Below are 19058 nucleotides of genomic sequence, written 5' to 3' on the forward strand. Positions count from 1 at the left end.
AAAATAGCTTTACACAGCCTTTCCCAATTGGGATGTCAGAAAATAGTGTGAGGGAGGCTTTTAGACACCATAGAGAAAGCACTGTTCAGCACGCTGAAGCCTTTAATCTCTCGTACACTCCATTTCCCAGTTTTTCTCTAATTGTCTGTCATCTTTGCCTGTAAATTTTTACATATTTCTGTCTAGCCACCCATGGCGTTCTTTATCCTCCGCTTGCTTTGATGCTCCTCCCCACTTTTTATCTCCTTTCCTGCCTCATTCCCTTGGGCCCCATCTGTCTGAACTCTGTCCATTTCCACTGCTGACCTCATAAAGACGAAAGTAAGAGGATTCCACTCTCTACGGTGTCAAACAAAATCACACTGCAGTTCTATATAGGATAAAGAGCTTAGATATTAAATATATTACAGCTTCAAAAAAGCTCCAAAAACACTCTGTATATGATGTCTGACTTGTGGTCATAGGCCGTTGCTTGATTTATCCTTTCCCCATATACAGTGTCATTGTGACTCTTAGAAACAAAAAAAGCTCACGTGTCTTCATCAGTGCACTCTGAAAGAACAATTAATTATTCATGAGGAAGCACAGCACTTTAAATGGCATTTTTAAAAAAAAAAAAAGGAAAAGAAACTTTATTTGCTTAAATGTGTCTCTTGAGCGTGATGCTCTTTTCTACTAAAAGGCTGATGCTATTTTTTTTTCTCCCTGTGTTGTTGTTTCCTGATATAGTAGTTTAATGAAAAACCCAAAGACCAGGCCGATAATCCCTGACAACAACCAGGCAATCCCCGATTTGTAATGTTGGGCATGCTGCATTGTAAACAAATCCAGACAGCATGCCAAAGTAGCAAATGTCGAAAAGATCTATTAAGCCGCGCAAGGTCATAGCTCTGGAGAAGATTCTGTTTTTCCCCCACTTGTGCTGAATAACTGTACATTTAAAACTGAGTGATATTAATGGAAAAGTAACTTATGTTCGGTATGAGCAGATAAATTAGACGAGAGCTGCATGCTAACATCATTTTCCCTCCTTTTTATAGACAGAAGTAAAACTAAACGTCTCATTTGTGCAGAGCCCAAGTATAATTCTGGTACTTTCCCTGCTGTCAAGAAGTCATTGTAGCAGCTCAGGATTGGATTTAGCTGAAAACCATTCGTCTCTGCTACTGTGACCCTCGGTTGAACTGTGTCTGCTGAGAAAATGCTTCTTCACCCAAAGTGTGCACCACAGATTATTTTCAGCAGCGACGCTGTCATTACGGGTTCAGTTTGATTTGTTTTTTATATTTTTTGGGGCTTTTTTAATGTTCACCTCTGCCAGGGAAATGTGAGCCAGTGCTGTTTCTTCATGTATGCATGTGTCCCGCCAGAAAACCCCATCGTGTCTGTTAGTGGTCTGACACTCTGACTCACTGAGAATCCGATATTGCTAAAGGAATGACTGTGACTACCCTGCTTAGTTTCCTGCTGCGCAAACACACACACAGTCAATCTCTTATTCTCTGTCTCCCTCACGCCCTCTCGTACATATAAATCCGAGCCAATCTCCTATTATTCATTTCCACTGCTCTTGTCATCTCTAAACCCCATCCTCCTTTGCACTTTAATTTTAACACCCTTCCCTCAGCATTTAGCATTTGTAATCAATGTTATTTATTGTGATAGAGATTAACTCAGCCTAATCGACGCAACCCACCCAGAGAGAAACTCTAAACGTGCCCGTCTTTATTAAGTGCCTCCTAATGAAAATTCACTGTTTAAGTTGATGATTGGAGCGACTCAATGAGCATACCACAGCGAAATAATGATTAGATTTTTTTTAAAGCAAGCTGGCATTGATTAGATCCTTAATGCCTATTGCATAACTGAGAGCTGCTGTTGGTGTACATACTAGTTATTGATTGGGAAATAAGAGAGCACAGGCGATGTTGGATCATTGTGCAGCAGAATAGCTGTCTGTTTTTATAATCGCGACATAGAGCGTGTCTTGTTAGAATCATAAAACCTGCTTTCTTAAAAATGTTTTTTTTATTTTATTTTATTCTTTAGCCAAAAAGTAAGAACCCACAAGGGACCAGTAAGAGAAGATTGTCACTCATGAGAAAGCTGGTAGGTAGGATTTTAGGATTTGAAAGCTTAGGCCAGATGAGTTTCCCAGGAAGATTGGAACACACTTTTGTACACACAAACACACAAGTACACACGCATAGGCAGACGTAAATACACATTTGTGTGCATAGACCACTTGAGCTCCTGGCTGACAGTGATTATAAACCTCTGGAATATCTCCCACGTGTGTCCTCACGCAGCTATCAAGGGCTGCACGCCGTGCGATCTAACCTCCTGATCCTTGGTCTGCCATTGCCATGGTAACAATCAGCAGTTACACCCCAACACCACCCCCACCACCACCTCATTCCTCCTTCCACTCCTACCACTCAGATGTGACTTGTCAGGGGCTATTCAGGATGTGGATTGCCAGGCCTCAAGCCCAGCATGTCTCCTGCAGAGGTAGAATAGAACCAATCAAGGAAATGGACTGGCTCCACCAGATGCCACTTATTATTAGCATTACTTTCTTTGCGCTTTCATATGTGCATCTCTACAGCTACTTAGTTATTTTGTACCCCTTGATAACTGTGCATACTTCACTTTGCTTGAGTAATAAAAAAAACGGCATTAATTCAGACAAGTTGTCTTTATGAGTCTGACGTTTACGTGGGTACCAAGAAAAGCTCCTGCTGATTACCGTTCATGCTGTAATCCCAGTGTTGCCAAATGTCACATGTTTCAAGTAAGACAATTGCTTTTAGTCTCTGTGTCACACTCTTCTGTCCAAATAAATCTTGCACCTAATATGAGGAAAGTTCAAATGCCCACCCTAATTAGATGATCTGCAAATGTAATTTTGCATAGACCAAAAGGCTTTCTCTGCATGTGGGACACAAAGTAGATTGGTCTTTTGCATGATTGCCAATTCAGCACTGGTCAATAAACAGCACATAAAGCACACAAGATGCAGTCTGTGTGCTTGGAGGGACTACATGCGCCTCTCCAAACTCAAAAAGCCCCTTTCATACATGTCGGGTTTTGTTTCATTAATTTTGGGCTGTTCATAAAATTTTTCAACTGCTGCATGTGGAAAGGTCTACAAAAACATAGTTTTTTTTCATGAAAAGGATTCTGTAATGTGTCGGATTGCTTTCCAATAATAAATATAAAAACCAGGTTGTGACAAAAAAAACCCACATTCACAGTTGCTGAAGTTATGTTTCTTGCCTACAGCCTTTTGTAGAAATCTTTCCTCTGAATCTATTAAATCCATGTAGTGTACAGAATCTAAATGAGTCTCCAAAACGAGCGTGCGTGGATTCAAAAAATAATACTTTTTGTGAAGATATGTATTTGTCTTCACTTAGGGGATCTGTCACACAGTTACGCATCGGTCTCGAGCTTCATTCCAGCTTTAGGGGGCAATTTTATATCACTGTTTGTAAAAGTGCAATTCATTCACTAAACTCGGAAATAGTTTCCTTTCATGTCAAGATTTTTATCTCAGGTTTTTTTCTTTTTCTTAGGTTGTGTGCAGTTCTGACATTATTGTGCACATTGATCTTAATTATACGCGGAATGTGATTTCTCTAATAATTACAGTAACACAACAAATTAAAGAAACAGGTAACCAGAAAAACAAACTGCTGCTTCACTGTGCACTATTAACATTTAAAATGAGCATTATTAATTGTCTAGCCTCTCGGATGATATTACCCCGTTGGTTCCTCGCCCCTACAACCACCTCCTGCCCCTACAACCCACCAGTGCTGCTCAACTGTTAGCTGAAAATTGGCAACACTGTTTAATAGCAGCTGTGAAAAAAGAGGAAAAAAAACACTACAGGAGTCCATTTAACCGTGGCTAATTTCGTGATGCACTCCAGTTGCTTTTCATTGACTTATGGGAGCAAATGCAGAGTAGAGTAGACCTACAAAGTTGTTAGCAGCTAACAGGGGAACGTGCAGAAATGAATCACAACAATACCGTCTCCCTTTGACTCTGCCGTAGCAATGCCCCAGGAGACCATTATGTGCGCTCTGAAATGCGGAAAATTCATACACGGGAGGGAAAGAAACCTTGCCGTGCTGAATGTTAAACTTTTTTTTTTTTTTTTGCAATAGCTGGGGAAGTTTCTGGGATCAGTTGCCCCTCTGCGGAGAGGGGAGGCTGTTCTTTTGGGAATGAAGAAAAGACTTTGATGTAGATTTACTTCCAAAGTGGTTGAACTTCTCATTCTGTTTTACCCACGTGTGTGTGTGTGTGTGTGTGTGCATCAAGTCATTAGAGAAACCATTTGTATATTAATCATTTAACCCCTGGTAGAACCTGGGACCATTTTTGGTCCCGAGGTTCACGAAAGGATGGGATTTTGAGGTTCTACCAAGGGTTAAGCTCTGCACTCCTCATGTCAAATGTTTCTTACTAGGTTATATCCTATCTTCCCTGAGGACCTTTTTGACAGTTAGTTACCACAGAACGAAAGCAGTACTGGCACGTACGCCTTCTGTAAATGATCAATTGATGTCATCCCTGCTTTGCAGGAAAAGCAAAACGATTTGTGCTACAATTATTAGGCTTCAAACGGTCATCTTTTCTTCTTCTTCTTTTGCGGTTGTTTGTGGGTGCCAGCTGGTGGATCTCACTCTGCAGGCTGTACTTTGCCAGTGTTAATCCACAAACTGTTGCATAAAATGCCGCAACTGTAAGCTGTGTTGTTTAGCCTTTATTGTTGCACAAATATATATATTTTTTCACCAATTTTGTTATCGGCAAGCGAGACAAAGAGACGGGGACACTGGCATGCCAGGCAGCCAGCTGCTCACACAGGGAGCATGTCTTTAATTATTTTAAAGATAGATGGGCTGATCGTGACATCAGCAACTTGGGCAGTTAAGCACCCTCTTTACTTTCCTCTGTTATTTAAATAATACTGTGCAAGAACAAAGACGCGGAGAGTCACCTCATCTGACTGTACGATCCTTTTGATTTGGGTCTAATTGGGTGCACGTTAGCCTCTGGTATAACAGATACAACTAATTAGGCCCTTGCTCGTGTAATTAAAATGATGTAGCATGGCCAAGCTTCCAGCAGGGTATGTCTTTAACAAAAGTAATTAAGAAATTTATCACCTGGAAAGATCCTTTATCCATTTTTGTCTTCATATCAGGCCCATCTCTGTTTGTTTTCACATGACAAAGGCAAGTCTGTGCTTTGTCACCATCTTCTGCAGCTGAAAGGGGCTCTGTGGTGGAGTTGAAGGTGTGAAGAATTAGGTTTGATCCTGGGCGGCTGGCACTTATCAGGAGTGTTGTGATATGGGGAGCTCAGTAACCTCCTCTGAGATTCCGCTTCTTTTCCCTCACACTCTTTATATTCTCCACTCCTCCCTGCTTCCCTCCCGTACCATTAAGCCCTGCATTAAACATTCATATGGCACCTACAGTGTATTCAGAAGACACACTACATCCCTGCTGCTCTTCCTCCCTCTTCGCTCTGCCCTCTTCTTTTTCACCGTAACCCCCACTACCCCCGACTTCAGCTCCCCCCCCACCCCCATATCAGTGAATTCCCACTAATAAGGATACTTAGAGTAAATCCTCACAACTCCCCGTTTCACAGCGGATTAGCGTTCTCACCCTTGGCGAAGAGAACAATTGGTTAAGAAGGGCAAAACAAAAAGAACTCCTTGTTGGTGATGTTCTGTTTGGATCCTTGAGCTTGTTTTCTGTCTTCCTCGCTCTCACGCTCTTCTTTCCTTCCTCTGGCCGAAACAAAGCGGTTACCCACTCCCTCCGTTTTCCCTTACCTCTTGCTCTGACTTTTCACTCCGCCTTGAACGCTCATCTCTCATTACCAGATTTGCCATCACTGCACATGTGCCCCTCTGACCACTTATGGATTTGTTTTCCATTAATACATTTCTAAGTCTGACTAAAGCTAATGACGTCCTTCAGACTGAGCTCAGTCTAACAAATGATACTAGTAATTTCTGCTCAAGTGAATATAAGTTCCCCGAGGACAAAAACACAACTCCCCGACTCTTTTTATGTGCACTTTCCTCACTTTAAAAAAGAGAAAACAACGATAGAAGAGACAACAAAGTTCATGTAAATGATAAATAGAGTTGACGCAGGAGTTTATCCCTCTCTGTCTAAACCTACTCTATCACATGTAGAAACGAGGCAGCGAGCACTAGCCCCACCGGAGCCTTCTAGCAATTAGGCAAGTGCCAGAAAAACACATTAATCTAGCTGTTATATCTAGCCTTGTTAATTTATAGTTGGGTTGTGGAAGCTCACTCATTAATTGGCTGTGTTGGATGACACACAGCGAAATTACATTTGCATAGATCATTTTTAAATTGCCACCCAACATCCAGCTGGGAGCAATGCTGAGAATAAACCCTCTGGTTTTAAATGTTTGCTTGCTTGATGGCAGTTTAGTGATGAGAGAACACGGAGGAAAGGTGTCTGAGAGAGGTCTGTGTGAGCTGTTTTTTTTTTTGTTGTTTTTTTTTTTTAAAGCTGTGGTAGCCATCTCGCCCACGCCTCCATACAAGCGGAGAAATTGGCTGTACTCAGCAGACCAGGACGAAGATAGCGAGCAGTGGTAGTGGCGATGAGGTGGGGAAGGCAGAGGGGGTGGCAGAATGGGCACCCATGCAGGAGGGGAGAGTCAATTCCAAAAGGACTGTTGAGTTTCTTTCCAAAAATTGAATCGTCAATTTCCATTCAGCTGACCACTCTGCAGGATTGGAAATGAATGAGTGTCAAAGCAGTGGTTGTCCTGGAAATAGAGGTTAGCCCTGAAGTGAAATTCAACGACGACAGCGTGGGGAGGTCGGGAGGGAGGAGTGGATAAGTGGTAGAGGAGAAAGAAAGGTGGACTGGAATCAAAAGTGAAATTGAACACGGGGCCTGACCTTGCTGTGCTCCCTCTCGCGATGGCCTGGGTGATAATTCCTCTGGCTTGAGCTGCGCAGACTGGCAGCTTTGGTGTGACCGAGTCTGAAAGAAGGGACGGCTGTAATTATCGGCAGAAGGCTCAGGAGATAACGAGTCTGAAATGCAGGCTTCCACTGGCAGACATCAGTGCTATCTCATGCCCAACACTTGTCATGGCCGGTGCATCCGAGCACGTGTGCAGAGGTGTCTGTACCTTTTTATGTGAGGCTGCTGTATGCATCTTTGTTAGCCCCCCGCCAGCAGAAACCTGCAAGGACCCCCCACACCCACACACTGTCTGGATGTGACAGAATGTCAGCGCTCTCACCTGACATGAAAGACGCAGTGACACCTTTAGAGATGAGGTGCAGATGTTATCGCTGACATGCCTCAGCTACGCCACACGACTGGCCCATAATGCCACCTTGCTGCTTATCAGGCCATCTGCAAGTTGATTAAAGCAGCTTATTTTTAGACGGTGGGGGACTAATTCCCTCTGACCTTTGTGCCTCTGCATTTGATTAGAAATGGCAATCACACGAGGTCTGAGCAATTAATCATGAAGAAAAAGATTCCAAAACGAAATATAATCAGGTGAGAAACCACAGATATGGATCGCATTACACCTAAACCTTCAGCAGCGGTGGAAGACATATACAAATACTTTAAGTAAAAAACAAAACAATAATACAACAATGTACCATCACTCAAATACTAAAAATGCTTCAATAACAGCTCTATGTTAAACCCTAAACCCTTTGACAGTATTCACAGTTAAATTTTTAAGGGAACTGCATTACATTTGTTACTTTTACAAGTAAAAGTATATCATTTGATAAACTAATGAGTCGGACTGTTGCAGAATGAATAATTTCACAAGTATTAAATATATATTGTTTCTTATCCATTATCTTTCCAGTTGGTCAAGGTCCAGCTTCTTTTAGTGAGCACTTTAATCATTCACAATAAAAACACTGGCACTCTTTAGTTTCTGTTTGAAAAATTTGGCTTAACCTCGGAAGAGGATTAGTGCCACATCGCTGTTGTAGAAATATGAAAAATTATACTTTTTGTCAGAGCGATTTGATCCTAATTGATCTGCAGTGAAAAGAAATACAAGTGCATGTGTACGCAACAGGCCACTGGGAATGCAAATCACTGTTTTCATGATCAGTTAATCTCCTGAAAATCCAGTTAATTATTTGATTGTTTTGTTTGTCGTTTCTCCCAGTTTATCCAAATTTTCAATTGCCCCATGTGATGTGTTCAATTTACTGTGTGACCACGAGTCCAGAACCTCATACTTATAATTTGCAGTGATATAAACCAGAAAAAAATGCAGCCTGTCATTCAGCAATTGAGAGACCTGGTGTGCTCAGGGTGATAAGCAGGGGCAGCATTGTGGCACGGGGTTAGCACTGTCGCCTCACAGCAAACTGGATTCGACTCCACCATCTGAATGGGGCCTTTCTGTCTGAAGTGTGCATGTTCTCCCCATCTCTGGATTCTCTCTGTGTACTCCAGGGTCCACCCACAGTCCAAAGTTAGGGGGGTTTAGGTTAACTGGTGATTCTAAATTGCCGGTAGGAGTGGATGGTGTGAATGGCTGTCTGCGTTAGCCCTGCGACAAACAGGCGACCTGTCCAGGTTGTATCCCACCTCTCGCCCTATGGCACCTGGGCTAGGCTCCAGCCCCACCACCCCACCATATCCTGATGGATGGATGCAGCAGTTGTTTAGCATTTAGAGTTCAGCATTCTTATTGTATGACTGGCTTAAATGATGTGCTAATTGCTTTAATGTTAAAAGGTTAATAATTAAAATGAGTTTTCCATTGAAATTAAGTCTGTATTTGTATCCAAAAACAAAAAGTGCCTCAGTGGCTTGTAACACTGCGTATCCTTAAACCGAAGTTTCAAGTGAACAAAAAGAAGGAAACCTATATTTTCTAATTAGTTTGTTGTTTAATTGCTTCAGCACCACCAGCTCACTCCCATTCCTTAATTGTTTATCTTTCTCCTTCAGAGTCACATACAAAATTACAGTCTTTCTCTCACAGTTGGGCAAACAAACACCCCTCTACTTCTCAGATAGACTTAACGCTCTGGTAGTAGCAGGGACACAGCAACGGGAGGGTGTGTGTGTGTGTTCGGGAGGGGGGGGGCTCTGAATGAAAGTAGCACTGATCATCTCTATGATTTCAAACTTAATTAACCTGGGCATTGCACCACACACACACACACACACACACACACACACACACACACACACACACACACACACACACACACACACACACACATCATCATCATCTGGCCCATCAGCAGTGGATGATCACTATCTCCTCTCAGATCAACTGTGATGGCAGGAAGAGAAAGAAGAGAGAAAAAGGGCAAGACAAGACTGAGACTCTGTCATCCCACCAGCATCAAATACCTTAACCCGCTATTAAAGACCGATTCAAGCAATTCACAACCTGGGTCTTTTCATAGCTGTTGATGTGATTTCTATTGGGTATGACACTGTTGTACTTACCAGTTCATTTACTGAGATCTGGGTAGATGATGACATCAGTCAAATTTGTCAGACTGAATAGGAAGAAGCATTGAGAGGACCAGACAAATTGAAAACGGTTAGCAAAGCCACCTTATTTGGGAGGTAAAATTGAAAGTGAATAATGTACTGGAGCATGAATGATTCCTCACTGCAAAGGAAGAAATTTACTCTGCTATCGTGAGTCAAAGTTGAGTTGGGAAATTATAAACTGGACTGAAGATGTGGTTAATTATTTTATATTTGTTTACTTCCAGATCAGTTGGGGTAACTTGGGGTTTGCTTGAAACCTCTAACTGTCCCTTCATACTTCCTGCCTCACTGAATGTTATGCAGTAATATTTGTGGCTCCAGCTAACAATTATTTTCTTTCTTCAATTAATTCAGAAGTGATTATTTAATTAACTGTTTGGACCATAAAACTTAAGAAGCCTAAGAACCCAAAGTGATGTAGATTGCTTTGTCTAGCCAACAGCCAAAAATCCAAAGATGTTCAGTTTATCACAGTCCTGCCGAAGTTAGAAATTATATATATATATGATCCAATGTTAACCTGTATATGATCCCCTCAGAAAACTGAAAAAACTGGAACACAGTCTGTTGTGTACACACATGCGCTTTAGAGCACAATTCAGAAGAAGTTATAAAAATATAATTTGGCTAACTAACTGCTGCTCTCAGCAAAACAAAACCTCACTTGCCCCCTGCTCATGCCCTCCCCAGAGACCTGACTCAGACCGTCTGGCTGTCTGTCTGAGCTTTGAGAACACGGAAGTGCAGACTCAACCATTACCACAGTCAAACGAGGGAGGTTTGTGTACCCACAAGGGCCTGTGCAAAATTCCCAAAACTAACCATGAATATAAAAATACCTCAGCTTTGCTGCTTCTCATGCGAAGCAGTAGAGAAAGAGCCCAAGACAGCAGATTGATTGGTGACAGGGCACTCTCTTTCTTTCAGTTCTTCTCTCTTCCTTCCTTTTTAAGTTATTCCTCTTTTTGTTTCACAGCCTAAAAAAAATCCCCTCTTTTTTTAAATGTTTTTTTTATTTATTTTTTTGTCCTCTCATTTAATGTAAAAAATGGACTGCATTTATATAGTGCTTTTTGGGGGGTCTCTTTCAACTGCCATAAAGTAATTTCATATAATTAGCCACTTCACCCAGTCATAGATTACGTATCCTGTAGCTACGGTACATTTTTTACTACATACTCGCACACCAGTGATACATTAGGTGTACTTCTGAAGTTCATTATCTTGCCGAAGGACCTTCTGACATGCAAACTTGAGGAGCTCGGTACTGAACCACCAACTTTCCAATTAGTGAGCATCCCAGTCTACCTGTGGAGCTGTCCTTCATATCTTTCTGTGTCTCCTTTCCTCAATTGTCCTGTCTGTGTGGTCATCTCATTTAAGTCGGTGACATTTGATGTGAAGTGGCGCAGGCCCGAGAGCTTATAGACACTGACTCATAAAAACACACATGTGCACTTGACTTGATGTGCAGGGAAAGGTCAGACCCACTCTCAGAGGGCCTAATCACCCACTCTCATTGAGTGGCCTGCTCGCTCAGTCACACTTGATTGTGTGCGTGTGTGCTTGCGTGTGTGTGTGTGTGTGTGTTTGTGAGGATAGTGTGGTCAGGGTGTGACTTGGTGTATGTAGGCAAGCGAGTGAGAGTGAGTGGGATAGATCATGCCTCAAGAGTGTGGCGGTTTGTGTGCAAAAGTGTGCTTTCCCTACTTCTGAACGTACGATCAGCAGATGACTGTTTTGGGTCGGGTGACAGACAGACACATGAACTTGTGCATGCAAATACACGCGCCATCCTCTTGCCCCAAACATGTGGTGCAATCAGCAGCCTTATCGTGGGAGCTGTGGGGCAGTAACAGGCTCATTAACTTCTCCCTGAGCCTTTTTTAGAGAGGGAATTGGCCAAGACGAGTGGGCCACACTCGTCTTTACCCCCTCTCAGTCTATTTGTGACATTTGCAGTAAGTGATTGTGCGTGCGCGTAGGTGTCACGCTCATTTTTATTCTAGCCCATAGTCCCTTATGTTTCTGTGCTTATTCCACCATTAGTGGACCTTCAGAGCTGCCCATTGCTTAAAACAGAAGCTAGCAGAGCAGGGCAGCGGGGATTAAGTATTAAAGAGCCTCAGCTGCTCTGGGGCTCCTGTAGCTCAGCGTTCGGCCACTGCGGCCTGATAATGGTGTTTGTTTAGCCATTAGTCAAGCCCTGCTTAGCAGCTCTCTCCCCTCTGGCTGCAGCAGCTCTGATAGATGATGGATGAAGATTACAGGGGTTGGCGGATTGAGGAATGAGTGTCGTGGAGTGGTTTCAATAGCATCAAGAACATTCGGTGGAAGTGCATGCATTGAGGAGTTGATCTCAATGACAAATTGATTTTAAATCGGAAATTGTAATTTGAAACGATGAATATGACAAATGGTAAAGTTACGTTTTTTAACGCGGTCATGTTGTGTAATAGCTGCTGTATGTGTGATTGTCATATGCACATTTAAGAAACTGATAAATGTTGCAAGCTTTTTATGTGTTGTGGTTCCCCTTCTTGCATTAAAAGATAAGAGCAAGTAATATTTTGATGATATCTTTAATGAGGTGCCCGAAACGCCTCACCTCCTAAGCACGGTGTTTCACGAACCTCATTAAGCACCAGAGCCATGTCCTGCCGGAAAGAGGCCTGGGCAGAATCAGGACACACTAGAGAGATTATATCTATTGACTAGCTCGGGAACTGGCTCGGTGTCCCCCTGGATGAGCTGGAGGAGTTTCTTGTGGAGAAGGTGTCAGTGAAAGGATAGATGGGCCTGTTTTAAATCTATTAGAACTGGTGCTTGTTTTTTGTTTTTTTGTTTTTTTAAATCATATTGCAAATCAAATTGCTCTTGCAGTCTCTCAAGTATCGCATGTAATTTTTTTCCAAATCACTGCGCCATACTAAGAAGAAGGAGCAGAACTAGTCCAAGCAAATGTGTTTGTGCGTGTGTTTCATTCGTGAGAAAAAGAGGCTGTTAGATGGTGCCCTTGTGTTATGAGTTGAGGTTTTGTGTCGAGGCACACACAGTTTATCAGAGACTACCCTTCCTGTGATTAGTTCCCTTCTTCGGACTAATTAAAAAGTAGCCCAGTCTATTTCCTTTTGCACCACCAGCGGAAAGTACTCCTTCTCACTGAAAGCTATTTAATTTTATGAGGTATTTCTTGCAGCTAATTTAGCCATTACCTTTTAAGCTCTAAACGTGACCTTTTCTCCATATGCTGAACAGCGCTTGCTAATCTTTGGGCCATTACCTGATAGCTGTTAGTCATTACTAAGAGCTAGAATCTTACTGGGCCTCAGCCAACGCTTATATCCCCACCATCACAATGCTCAAGTCACCATCCACACTCTGACTCATCCTGACAAGTGACAGGCACCTGCCAGCTCGCACAAAGGGGCTATTGAGACTCAGTCAGTAACGTGTGTGATTGCCCTCCCTCTGTTCCTGTCCTCCTTCCTTTCCATTCTGCTTTCTTTGCTGAAGTTACTAGAGCTTGTGCTCTATTCATACGCTACCATGTCTCTGTTTAAAGGATTGCATTTTTGGGAATACACATTTGTTTTCTTTCTAAGAGTGAGTTAAGAAGATTGCATCAAACTCGTCCAGAGGGAGAAATACACCTACTGGCACTTCTAAAATGCAAAAGTTACCATGTTGTATCTTTTTTTCTTTTTAAATGCTTACACACAGAAACAGAAACCACTCATGTGGTTTGGTGGAAACTGCTCAGCTGAACTATTTCTTGGCAAACATAAACGCCTTGTGGAAAGATTCCTCATGTCTTGTCTTCACTGTCAGCTTTCATAATTTCTTTAATGTCATGTAAGCAAGGAAACTGGTTTCTGTAATTGGGTGGGCAAAGAAAGCCGATCTCCCTGATCTCCCTGCATGGGTTATTGCGTTTTTAATCAGCCTTTTATTAGTACACATGTAGAGGGGGGGAAAATCAGGGAGAGAAAGTGAAAGGCAGAGTGCCTAGATAAAAAGGCGCATCATTACATGGAGAGTTTTTAAATTATTCCATCCCAGTTCTGACTCAAACTGAAACTCAGAGTATCATCTATTAATTTACACGAGTTGGTTTCCACTCCTGAACCACTGAATGTTTAATTCACACACATTTACACTAAGGCTGTTTGCCTGTCTTCTCACTATGGCGTCTGCTACCAGATAAAATCAGTAAGGAACATCTTCTATTGCTCATCGCTTATGAAATAAGTCTGATAATGCCCAGACATTTAGTCAGTGAGCAGTTGCACCAGCATTCACAGTATTATGTATGTGTAGATTCGCAGTCATACGGTTCGTGTAGTCTTGAGAGGCTGAAAAAAGAAGGCAGCTGGACTACTTTAGGCCTGGAGTTCAATATGCAGTTGGTGGAGAGTCTCAGGTATTTAACCTGTGGTGTGGGTTGTCCCTTTTGGGGGATGGTGATGGGAAAAAGAACCACAAAACCTAAAAATTCCATGTCTCAACCAAGGCATGTCATTGTACTGAGCTGGTCAGCAACTTAAAGGCTGTGTAGGAAAGGGTTATATTGAATACACTAAATGAACAGAGAGACAGCTGTTAAGTACCTTATTTATCAATGAAGTTAACAGAAAATGGCATATTCATAAATGGTATAAACAAGTTTTCTTTTTAATATACATATCTTTTAATAAAGTGCATTTTGATGTTTCACTGGGTAACCATGAGGCTTTAGCATTTGTGCTAACACCACACAGACATAAGTCCTAGATTGTGGGTTTATTAGCGTTCAACCGTAAAGTTATATCTTAATGTCCACTACTACACAGGTTTCTTGTTCCTATACATGGGAAGGCAAGCAAATCAGAGACTATAAGATCAGTGTTCTCCTTGAAACAAAACGAAAGCTGGGCACTGAGACTAAACCACATTACAAGATACCTTCATGGCTCATTGGCGTTTATGCTGGGGAAGTGAAATCATTATAACCAATAAGCTGTGTAATGGATTCCTTCCCAGCAGTCAGTCTGCCTGCCTGACTTCTTAATTGTCACTGTATGTGTGTCAGTATGTGAGTGTGAGCTGTTCTTTATATGTAAGTGCAAGGTGATTGTGGTCCTGGACCAGGGGATCACCTCAGGGTGGTGCACGGATTAGAGAAGCTGCCCTTCAACCCACGGAAGCAGGGATTTAACTTTCTGTGTGTGAGAGCAAGCTTCCGACGCGCTGAAATGCCCTTGAGCAATACACTGAGTTATTACCTGTTCTGAAAAAAGGAGTCTGGCCTCTGACAGAAGATGGTGAAATAAAAAATTCCCCGCAGCTAAGCAGTTGTTGAGTCAAAAGGAAATGAGGGTCAGCGCTGACACAGTGAGTGGATTGTTTGTGTAGTAGACTGACGAAACATTGGACTCGTTTTCTGATCTGTTGGTATATTATTCATCAAAACTATGTCAATAAAAACAAGACTAGAATATTAATTGACTGACGGATAATGAAAATATTTTAGAGTTTCAACTGTGGGTGTAGAAATACAATGCACGATACAGTACAGTTGGGACGCTTTATAAAGTTTAAATAAAAACAATATGGAATGATTTGCAACCCCATATATTATTCACACAGAAAGCACCAATCTGGTAAACTGAGAAAATGTACCATGTGGGGGAAAAAAACCAGCATCTGGAGGAAGGTTTTGCATCTAATAAGGTTAACTGGCAACAGGTCAGTAACATGATTGTGTATAAAAAGAGCATCTTAGAGAGGCAGAATTTCTCAGAAGTAAAGATGAGCAGATGTTTTGCAAAAATCTGCATCTATAAATTGTGGAACAATTCTGTGATCTTTGGACTCCCAGGGAGCACTGAATTACAAACAGGCACGTTTGTATCATGGAAATCACTGCATGGGCTCGGAAACACTTCCAGAAACCATTGTCTACAAACATAGTTCACTGTGCCATCCACGATTTTAGGCTAAAGTTTTGTCACGCAAAGAAGAAACCATAAATGAACATGAACTAGAAACATCTTCAATGGGACAAAACTAAATTAAAATGGATTGAGGCAAAGTGGAAAGTTTAATGTCTTTTTGGGGAAAAAAATGGATGTAATGTCCTCTAGACTAAAACGGAGAGGGAACATCCAGCTTGATGCCTCAAAAGCCTGCATCTCTGATGGTATGGGGGGTACATTAGTGGAACTGGCAGCCTGTGCATCACGGTGTATGAAAGGTGTATAAGCAGATTAGAGCAACACAAGCACCCATTGACTTTTGACCTTGCATATTTCAGCAAGACAATGCTGAATGACACATGTCTCTATTATAAGATCATGGCTACATAGTGGAACTGTCCAGGAGCTGAATTGGCCCTCCTGGAGTCCAGACATTTGACCAGTTGACAACATTTGGACTATCATGAAACAAACAACACGAAAAAGACGACCCAGGACTCAAGTATCGAGAATTCCATATCAGACAGGAATGGGATAAGAGTCCTCTCCCAAAAATCCAGCAACTGGTCTCAGTTCCCATATGTTTCCAGACTGTAATTAAAAGAATAGAGGATGTTACACAGTGCTAAACTTTTTAATATTAAAATATAGGTTTATTATTTCCCAAAAATTGCATTTGTTTTGGGTTCGGGTATGCTTGTCTGCACCCTACAGCTGTTAGTATGCATTAGTAAATGTCTGGATGTGGCCGCAATGGCAGTCGGAAGAGGCACTGGCTCCTGAAAGTACCTTTTCTCTGCCAGGCCAGGCTGTTTAATCAAGTTTCCCGCATCTGCCAGCTGTGTCCACACTGCAAACAGCCACTCTGTCCCACTGGAGAGTTGCAGCATCCAGCTGGGGTTGGGGAGGCCAGTTAGCATTGGGAGATTAGCCCAAGCTGCTGTTGGCCAGACAGAAGAGGTTGAATTTCTGTGTTTGTTTGAGAGACAAACAGAGATTGAGAGATTACAAGAGACACAGAGGTCAGCTGCCGGGCGGTATGAGGCAGAGAAGCCTGGTAGTGAGTGAGTGAGTGTGTGTGTGTATGTGTCGCTGAACACAAGCACATTTAAATGTGTACTCTGCTCAAGTAGTTTGTGTGTGCAAGCCTGTGGTTTTGCGCTCTTGCTGCTCAAGTGTCCAGCTGGCAGAAGGGAGATAGCAGGAGCCTTGAAAATGGTGACGGAGCGGTAAACAGACACACAAACAGTCTATCAGTCCTAATGAGGAAAACTGCTGGGCCTAAAAGGATTGTGTGCATGTGTGCTCGCAGGTTATGCTCGCACCGGCTGACTCATGGTCATACATCATAACAGACAAACATACACAAGAGGACAGATGCATGTAGACACACACGTACACACAGGCAGAAACCCAGAGATGTGAGAATTGGGGCACATACGGTCTAATAAGAGAGCAACGTGTGATACACACACTCTTGGGTCATGGGCCAACTTTAAAGGTGTTAGCAAATTTAGGCCAGAGCAGCTGGATCCCGCTAAAATGGACCAGCCCCATCAACCCCACCCCCTCTGTGCCTGGTTCCCTGAATACAATGGCTGGGCTGGCTGCTTTTGGTGAGCATGGTTTTCCCAGTCAGTCAAATTGAAATAAATGAACTGCCAGCCCTGACGGCAGGGTAATTGTTCATATGGAAATTGGATTACCATCGTCACACCAGCCCTCCTTTACAACTTGTGAAACAATTTTACTCCGAGCATGGGACAAGACTTTTTGCATGTCAAAAAAGGAAGTGGTGGGGGAATGGAAGACATGCAGAGAAAGAGTTCTCCACACTCTCCCGCTTCATGTTTCATCTTTTAACAATGCTTCTGTTCTGCCTGTGGTTTCCTTGGTGGTGGCAGGAAAATAAAGGACAAGGATCCACCCCTCAGTTCCAGTTCCTTGTCATGGCTCTCAACCTGGGTTGTTGTATCTCCTTGGGCTCATTTTATCATGCTTTTTCAGCATGCTACATGTTGTTAGAGACATGGTAAGGTTTGAATCAGAGCATTAACCCCGCGTTCACCTCTCTTTACCCGGGGTCGACTTCTCTGGGGACAGGCTGCTAATTTAATCGTACTTCACTTATATCAGTGTATAACAGGGAAAGTGGTTTCACATCAGTGTCAGAGCTGTCAAAGGCAGCTCTCCAGTAAAGAAAGTGCTGAATATGAATGATCGCAGTATGGGGTGATATCCTGTTAGATTTTCTGGGTAGGGTGTCTGTTTCTTCAATTATTATATCAGTTTCCTTTCTGTATCTATTTTAATAAGGGCGAGGGGACTCATGCCGCTTCAAAACTTGCCGGGTCAGCAGTTATGTAACCGTTTGTGCATCTGATCTAATCTAATCATCAGAGACATATTTCTCCAGAATTTCAATTCTGCTATCTCCTTCCTGATCTTTTGCTCCCTTACCACGACACACTTGCAGACTTCCTCCTTAGGATTGGCCAAGAGGCGTGTTGACTGCCATGCTGGGTTTTAGTGCCCCTGTGTCAAAGAAACACAGCATGGCAGTTTGAAGAGAAGAGTGTCTTTGTGTGGTCTGAGCAGGATTACCTCGTCAGCACTTCAAGCTGAGCTGGTTTCATGTATTGGGGCTTGCACATGTATCTCTAAGCCTGTGGATTTGTGTGTGTGTAGGGTGCACACACCTTCCATTTTTCAATTTAATATCTTTCATTTTTTTCTCTGTTGAAAGCTGCTTCTCCTGTCCAGACATGGCCTACCTTATGGAGGAAGGGTGGAAGAAATGGTTCTGTATTTGTCAATAAAAGGTGTGTGTTTGCGCATGTGTGAAATGATAAGCAAGGAAACAAAAAAGCCACACCTATGTGCTACAGGCAAGCCTGTGCATGCCATACCTCAACAGTTTAGCTGTCCTACTTCGCTTCTCTCAAACCGAAGGAGTACATTTGAATTGGAGACTACATATCAGAGCGGTGTAGCACATCGTGTTCGTATGGCTCATTCAACTCTGAGCTGAATCTTCAGTTTGGTGTCGTTATGGTGAGGTGAGTAGTCAACTTAGCTTAAACAAGTACTGTTTAGGAAATGCGGTTTATTGACAACACTACTGATATAGTTTGTCTGAGGAGAACAAAACAGTTTTCACAGGTCTTTATGCCAGTTATTGTAAGGACTGGACAACACAACTTACAGATACTGTTGAGCCTTAAAATGTTCAGAGCGTTTAGGTATTTGAGGTTTGTACATCTCATTTATAACAAATAACAAAATGTGTACTTCCTACTTTCTTCCACAATGGAAAAAAGCATTATTTGCACCGCTCCTTTAGTTTTCTGTTGTTGCCTTGTTTCATTTTCACTTAGTTTTACATACCGAGTGCTAGAAATTGCTCTCTGGAGATCTGCCCCAAGACCTACTGGTAGCTCATATTTTCACAGCATTTGCATTAAAATTACTACATTTGTGCTACAATGCCATTCTTTTTTTTTAGATCAGAGGGTGG

General features: G+C 42.4%; 1 protein-coding gene across 3 annotated transcripts in view; it reads left to right on the forward strand.

Annotated features, from left to right (window-relative positions):
• plxnb2b (plexin b2b) overlaps positions 1 to 19058 on the forward strand; it is a 145737-nt gene that overhangs the window by 60031 nt on the left and 66648 nt on the right. The window contains exon 1 of one of the 3 annotated variants that reach the window (XM_026175358.2): positions 18506 to 18600. The exons of the other annotated variants lie outside the window; for them this stretch is intronic. The gene's annotated coding sequence lies outside the window, so the exon portion shown is untranslated. Of the gene's footprint in view, positions 1 to 18505; positions 18601 to 19058 lie in introns of those variants that run through there. 3 annotated transcript variants of the gene reach the window in all.

This window comes from Astatotilapia calliptera, chromosome 7 (genome assembly GCF_964374335.1).
Source record: "Astatotilapia calliptera chromosome 7, fAstCal68.1, whole genome shotgun sequence".
Taxonomy (NCBI): Eukaryota; Metazoa; Chordata; class Actinopteri; order Cichliformes; family Cichlidae; genus Astatotilapia; species Astatotilapia calliptera.